The 8,170-nt window shown below is 37.6% G+C and overlaps 1 non-coding gene across 1 annotated transcript; it reads right to left on the bottom strand.

The window, feature by feature from the left end:
* Positions 1-1,105: 1,105 nt before the first annotated feature.
* LOC119369708 (small nucleolar RNA R71) lies at positions 1,106-1,213 on the bottom strand. Its single transcript, XR_005177281.1, has one exon. It is a non-coding gene; the product is annotated as a small nucleolar RNA R71 (small nucleolar RNA).
* Positions 1,214-8,170: the final 6,957 nt, after the last annotated feature.

The following is an 8,170-nucleotide window of genomic DNA, read 5'->3' as shown; positions in this document are numbered from 1 at the left end:
CTTAGGTTATGAATTCACAAAACAACCATAAAACTTAATGATTTAATTTATGTTTGATTGCGGTATTGGAAGATAGGTAATTAGACCGGATTAGAATAGCTAACAATAGATCGGGAGAGCTTGTTATTTAGAGTTGTTTCTCCTACTTGAACAATTAAATTTGATTAACAAACTAATAAAATAAATTGGATAGAATTAAGTGAAATCAAATTCCCTAGTAGCTTTAAAATCTTTGGTTTCTTTTATTCAAATACTGTTGCTTGATCTCTTTTGTTCTATTTTATTTGTTTAATTTAATTCCTTAAAATAATTCCCATTATTGCCGTTTAAATAACAATAGGTTAACAAAATTTTGGTACTTGATATACAATCCCTGTGGATACGATACTCTTTCACGCTATATTACTTGTTGCGATTTCGTATACTTGCGAAAATCTCTGTCAAGTTTTTAGCGCCATTGCCGGGGATTGGCGTTATCAATATCAATACTAATTACCCTATTGTTAATTTAGACATTCTTTTGTTTTATTTAACTTTTCTTTTAAGAATTATTTCAGGTGTTTATGCAAAGAAGATCAAGTAGGACTGAACCTCTAGTCTTTGATCCAGAAATTGAAAGAACTTATCATAGGAACAACGCTGTAAGAAGAGCATGTGAAATAAAACCCGAACAATAAGCAGACATGGTCAACAAAAATGAAAATGAAAACGTAAATGGACCTCCACTTCAACATCCTGTCCGCACCTTGCGAGACTACACAACACCTAATCTTAATGGGACAACCTCGAATATTACAAGACCTTGAGTGGAAGCTAATAATTTTGAAATCAAACCCGCAATTATCTAAATGCTTTCCACCTCAATCCAATATGGGGGTTTGCCTAGTGAAGATCCTAACGCTCATATCACAAATTTCCTGGAAATTTGCGATACTTTCAAACAGAATGGTGTTTCTAAAGATGCAATTAAACTAAGACTTTTTCCTTTCACTCTTAGGGATAAAGCACGATCTTGGTTACAGTCATGCTCCACTGGAAGTTTCACAACATGGGAAGAATTAGCCCAAAAGTTCTTAGCAAAATTCTTCTCATCTTCAAAAACCACAAAATTGTGCAATGAGATAATGACATTTGCTCACCATAATCAAGAAAGCTTGTATGAAGCTTGGGAAAGACTCAAGGACTTGTTGAGAAAGTGCCCACATCACAGTTTGCCTAAATGGTTATAGTTACAAACTTTCTATAATGCATTATCTCCCAACATTAAAATCACTTTAGATGCAGCTGCAGGTGGATCCTTTGAGAAGAAGGGAATTGATAAGGCATATGAATTGATAGAGGAGATGGCAAGCAACAGCCATTATCAAAACAATACCGAAAGGAAGAGAACTGCAGGAGTCTATAAAATAAATGCCATTACAGGACTTAATGCCAAGGTGGATAACATGGTAAGAAAACTGGACTTGTTAACTACTAATCCTGTAAATTCTATTATGCAAGTTTGTGACAGGTGTAATGGACAACATGGGATTGGAGAATGCATGATAGACTCTTTAAATCCGCAAACCTTGGAGCAAGTAAACTATGTGATGAATCAAGGAAGGAAGAATTACCCATACTCCAACTCATATGATAATAGATTGAGGAACCATCCTATCTGTCCTATGGGAATCCTAAAATGCCTTGAACGCACCACCACGTTTCCTTCCTCAAGAGAAGAAATCTCATGATGACCTCCTCATTGCCCTTTCCAAATCACATATGGATTTCATGAATGAAACCAGAGAAAACCATAAAATCCAGCAGGCTGCAATAAGAAATTTGGAGATTCAGCTAGGACAATTTGCAAACATGATGGCATCTCGACCTCAAGGTACGTTACCTAGCAATACTGAAAAGAATCCTAAAGAAAAGGTGCAGGCTATCACCTTAAGGAGAGGCAAACAGTTAGAAGAGCCACCAAAGAAAGAAAAGAAAGTGGATGAGCAGAAAAAGGTTCCCATCATTGACCTAGAAGAGCAAGAAGAAGTAAAACCCTACGTACCACCTGTCCCCTTCCCACAAAGATTAAAGAAAGCACAAGATGACAAGAGATTCCTAAAGTTTCTGGATCTATTCAAAAAGCTTCAAATCAACATTCCTTTTGCTTTTGCTCAAATGCCTAGCTATGTGAAATTCCTAAAGGATATCCTGAGCAAGAAACGCAAAATCGATGATCAAGGAACGGTAATGTTAACTGAGGAGTGCAGTGCAATTATTCAAAACAAATTGCCTCCAAAGTTAAAGGATCCAGGAAGTTTTTCTATCCCTTACAATATTGGTAATCTCGATTTTGAAAAAGCTTTGGCAAATTTAGGTGCCAGCATTAATCTTATGTCTTATGAAGTTTTTAAGATGCTAGGTATGGAAGAACTCAAACCAACAAGGATGTCTCTACAATTAGCAGATTGATCGATCAAATATCCAAGAGGAATTGTAGAAGATGTGCTTGTAAAGGTAGGTACATTCATCTTTCCTGTTGATTTTGTTATTCTTGATATTGATGAAGACAGGGAAGGATCTTTAATCCTTGGGAGGCCTTTTCTTGCAACTGCAAGAGCATTAATTGATGTGTATGAAGGTAAATTAACCTTAAGAGTTGGACAGGAAGAAATTGTCTTTGATGTTCTTAAATCATGTAAACTTCCTATGGACTATAGTGATTGTTTTCGAATTGATGTTGTTGATGAATGTGTGGAAAACACTTTGCATATTAAGGATGACATTAATGAATCAAGTATCATAAATGAGAAAGAAAGCGAACCTCCAAAGCAAGAACTGAAACAATTTCCACCTCATTTAAAACATGCATTCTTATGTGAGAATCATTCTTTTCCTGCTATTATTTCTTCTCACTTAACGCTTGATCAAGAGGAAAGGTTGTTGCAGGTTCTTCGAAAGCATAAGAAAGCACTAGGGTGGTCAATTTCAAATCTACAGGGGATAAGCCCGAGTGTATGCATGCATAACATCCTGATGGAAGAAGACTACAAACCTTCAATCGAGCATCAAAGGCGATTGAATCAAAATATGAAGGAGGTAGTCAAGGCTGAAATCATAAAACTTCTGGATGCCGGCATTATCTATCCAATTTCCGATAGTAGTTGGGTGAGTCTTGTCCAAGTTGTTCCAAAGAAGGGAGGTATGACTGTTATCTCTACTGAAAACAATGAATTAATTCCCACTAGAACAGTCACAGGTTGGCGTGTGTGTATAGATTATAGGAAACTGAACAAAGCAACACGCAAGGACCACTTTCCCCTACCCTTTATTGATCAAATGCTTGAAAGACTTGCTGGTTATCCCTTTTATTGTTTCTTGGATGGTTATTCAGGATACTTTCAAATACCTATTGCTCCTAAAGATCAAGAGAAAACTACTTTCACTTGTCCTTATGGCACTTTTGCCTATAGGAGAATGCCTTTTGGACTATGCAATGCCCCTGCAACCTTTCAAAGATGCATAATGTCCATATTTTCTGATATGGTAGAGAAATTTATTGAAATATTCATGGATGAATTCTCTGTATTTGGTTCTTCTTTCGATGCATGTCTTCATAACTTATCCTTAGTAATGCAACGATGTGAGGACACTAACCTTGTTTTGAATTGGGAAAAGTGTCACTTTATGGTTAGTGAAGGTATTGTCCTAGGGCATAAGATCTCTCAAAAGGGGATTGAAGTAGACAAAGCCAAAATCGAGGTAATTGAAAAACTACCTCCTCCTAACTCAGTGAAAGGAATAAGGAGTTTTCTTGGTCATGCAGGTTTCTGTAGGAGGTTCATTAAAGACTTCTCAAAAATCACAAAACCTCTTTGTAGTTTATTAGTTAAAGATGTTCCTTTTAATTTCGACAAAGAATGTTTAAATGCTTTTAACAGGTTAAAGAAGGAGTTGATCTCAGCACCTATCATTATTATACCAGATTGGACTCTTCCCTTTGAGAGTATGTGTGATACTAGTGATCATGCTGTTGGAGCTGTTCTTGGGCAAAGAAAGGAAAAGAAGTTGCACGTCATTTATTATGCTAGTCGCACATTGAACGATACACAATTAAATTATGCCACTGTTTTCGCATCGCCCCCGAGCGATCCGAAGAACGTTCGCTTTTTAGTTTGGAAATGGAAATAGCGATTTTATTTTGAACAATGGTGACAAAACCTTTTATTGAACATGATGCCGATAAATCGGTATTATAAAATATTTTGAGTCGCCACCCATTATTTCGGCAATGGGACTGTTTCCAATTTTATTTTATAAAAATGACTCCATTTTAAACCCAATTCTATTCAAGGCCAAATTATTAAGAAAACTGGTCAAGCGCACCAAGGTGATTCTGGGTAAGGGAATTGGGTACATCGGCCCATTGGAAGTCGACGCTGGGAAAAAATCGGCCTCTTTTAACCTACGATTTCTAATTTGTTTTAGTTAGAGAAGCTAAATTATTTATTTATTTAAACCCAACCTGGATGAATCGAACCGAGTTCTTATTGGAAAATAATTTAATCGTCCCAATCAAATCTAAGTACCACATTCATACTCATCCAAATCATCCAAACCATCCAAATCATCCAAACCAAGAATAATTAAACCAATCTTGCCTTATGGTTAAAGGCGGGCCACAAACCGAACCTAAAAATACATTCTACCCGAATTTGAATCCAAGAAACCCTAAAATCCGAAATCATGCATAATTACATATTTAATACTCAAAACTTAATTAAATTATAATCTATCCATAATTGGTCATTTTCGGATTTATTGGGAAAGATTAAATTTTATTTCTGTATAAAATTTATTATTTTTTTTCAAAAGAGTAAAAATTGTTTCTGAACCCTAGAACAGTCGCGTCACGCAGCTTTTCTTTGAAGAACAGTTGCGTGACGCAGCATTTAGCTGCGTGACGCGGCTCTTCTGGGTAAAAGAAACGAAATTTTGGACATGAACAGTTCCGTCACGCAACTGCCAGCTCCGTTACGGATCTACTGGCTGCGTGACGCAACTGCTCTGGTCTGAATTCTGTTTTAAATTATTTGTTTAAAACGTTTTTTATTTAGATATGATTCAAGACAACCTCCAATGACAAAAAACGAACAGAATGCAATCTAATTAAGACTAAAATACTAAAACAACAATAAGATAAATAATTAATTAATAAAAAAACATAAAGGTGTAAAGAAATTACTTAATCCTTAGATTGAGGATTGTAAACGGCTTAACGAATGAAGGTTACGGCGATCCAGAAGCTTCGTCACCAAGGATTTTAAATATTCACTCTTTTCTCTCTTAATTTTCTCTCTTTTTTCTTGTTTAATTCACCTAAAATTGATCTCTAATGGCAATTTTCCTTCAAACGAACTCAAAAGAGCTTTTGGAGGAGAATGTGGCCGCAGGGCGTGTTTTAGGGTTTTGGAAAATCGTCCCAAAGTTGTCAAAAGTTGTCCCTCCACGTGAATTAAAAGATCTATTTATATAAGTAGGGCACAGAGCATAGCTGCATGACGCAGCTTACTTGCTGTACCAGAGCGACATGTCATTTAATACAAAAACGGCATGTAGTCTAACATAGCTGCGTGACACAGCTACGACCCAGTCAGACACTTAAAATCAATTTTATTTAAATCCTTAGATTAAAAGACTTCTAGGTAGCATTAACCCATTCATTCTATATCCTCGTATCATCATTGGATCAGGCGGGGGCATAAAAACACGCGTCAACAGTTTGCCCCCACTTTATCATTAATTGTGTAAACAATTAATGTTAAAGTGGTCTACTGACGCGCCTTCAATCTTGGCTTGAATGAAGTGGTTGTCTTGATCATCTGGTCACGTCCAAAGCTGAGTCTGATCGGCTTTGTTGGCTCCAGTCGAATCGGTAATGATCTCCAAAACTCGGTCTGATTGGTTTTGAAGATACCTCCGAAGCTCGGTCTGATTGGCTCGAAGGATTTTGATTTGAATTGATCTGGTCATCTGGCCACGTCCAAAGCTCAGTCTGATCGGCTTCGTAGGCTCCCGTCTGATCTGTAAAGAACTCCAAAGCGTGGTCTGATTGGCTTTGAAGTCACCTCCGAGGCTCGGTCTGATCGGCCTAAAGGATTTTGGTTGTCTTGATCATCTCCAAAGCACGGTCTGATTGGCCTTGAAGTCACCTCCGAGGCTCAGTCTGATCGGCCCGAAGGATTTTGATTATCTCCAAAGCACGGTCTGATTGGCCTTGAAGTCACCTCTGAAGCTCGGTCTGATTGGCCCGAAGGATTTTGTGATCATCTCCAAAGCACAGTCTGATTGGCCTTGAAGTCACCTTCGAAGCTCGGTCTGATTGGCCCGAACGATTTTATGATCATCTCCAAAGCACGGTCTGATTGGCCTTGAAGTCACCTCCGAAGCTCGGTCTGATTGGCCCGAAGGATTTTATGATCATCTCCAAAGCACGATCTGATTGGCCTTGAAGTCACCTCCGAAGCTCGGTCTAATTGGCTTTAGAGGGTTTGATTGAGATTGCCCTGATCAACTTCGTAATCCATCATCATTAACCAGGAAAGGATTGACTCGATCCGCTTCGTAATGCATCATCACGAATCGAGAAAAAGATCCAAACAGCTATGTAATACACCATCACTGCTTTGTGAGACCTAACGGCTTCAAGAAACCATCACCGGTAGGTCATTGAGATTGTCCTGATCAGCTTTGCAATACACCATCACTAATCAAGAAAAGGGTCCAAACAGCTTCGTAATACACCATCACTGCTTGGCGGGACCTAACGGCTTCGAGAAACCATCACCGGTTGGTTATTGAGATTGTCTTGATCAGCTTCGCAATACACCATCACTAATCAGGAAAAGGGTCCAAACAGCTTCATAATACACCATCACTACTTGGCGGGACCAAACGGCTTCGAAAAACCATCACCGATTGGCCTGAAAAAATTTTCAAGAGAAAAGAGCAATTTCTGTGTACAAACATATCTTGCCTTTGTTAAATGTTGGGGCATCACATGACCCCATGCATTAATAATCTTAAACTTTGAAATTTTGCATCAGGGCAAAAGATTTTATTTTTGCCCGCAGTTTGGAATTCCATCCTGGAACCAAAAATATTATCTTTTTTAAGCAAACCTTGAAAATTTTACTTTTTATCCATTGCAAAATTTAACAAAATTTTTGTTAAATTTTTCTTAGCCCTAAATTTTCAGGTATACCCTTCCTGATGCGGTGTTGAAAGAAAAACTTACCTGAGGGTATCTGATGATTTTGCCCCCCGTGTGGGGAGTAGATGGAATTGTTGAAGTATACGAGCCGCACACCGACTCCAAATTGATGATTTTTTTTTTTTTGGATTTTGCTTTATTCATGCACAAAGAAAACAAAGCCACAAAACAAAATGGAGGCATCCCACCCACTTGCAAGAGTGGTCCACCTTGTTAACACGGGCATAAATGCCCATCAAATTTATTCCAAAATGGACGAAAGACAATACAACAAAATGAAAGCCAAGCAAAACCACAAAAACAAAAAGGATTTACACTTTTTTTTTTTTTTGAAAAAGATAAGGCGACCATTTTATCACCTGCAACATTCAGAAAGAGATAAAAGACCCGCTCTTGCCTTATGGTTAAAGGCGGGCCACAAACCGAACCTAAAAATACATTCTACCCGAATTTGAATCCAAGAAACCCTAAAACCCGAAATCATGCATAATTACATATTTAATACCCAAAACTTAATTAAATTATAATATGTCCATAATTGGTCATTTTCGGATTTATTGGGAAAGATTAAATTTTATTTCTGTACAAAATTTATTATTTTTTTCGAAAGAGTAAAAATTGTTTCTAAACCCTAGAACAGTCGCGTCACGCAGCTGTTCTTTGAAGAACAGTTGCGTGACGCAGCATTTAGCTGCGTGACGTGGCTCTTCTGGGTAAAAGAAACGAAATTTTGGACATGAACAGTTCCGTCACGCAACTGCCAGCTCCGTTACGGATCTACTGGTTGCGTGACGCAACTACTCTAGTCCGAATTTTGTTTTAAATTATTTGTTTAAAATGTTTTTATTTAGATATGATTCAAGACAACCTCCAATGACCAAAAACGAACAGAATGCAATCTAATTAAGACTAAACTAC

This window comes from Jatropha curcas, chromosome 9 (genome assembly GCF_041381405.1).
Source record: "Jatropha curcas cultivar XTBG-Jc1 chromosome 9, XTBG_Jcur_1.0, whole genome shotgun sequence".
NCBI lineage: Eukaryota > Viridiplantae > Streptophyta > Magnoliopsida > Malpighiales > Euphorbiaceae > Jatropha > Jatropha curcas.
The sequence above is the reverse complement of the archived record's forward strand: the minus strand, read 5'-3'. Positions and strand labels throughout refer to the sequence as shown.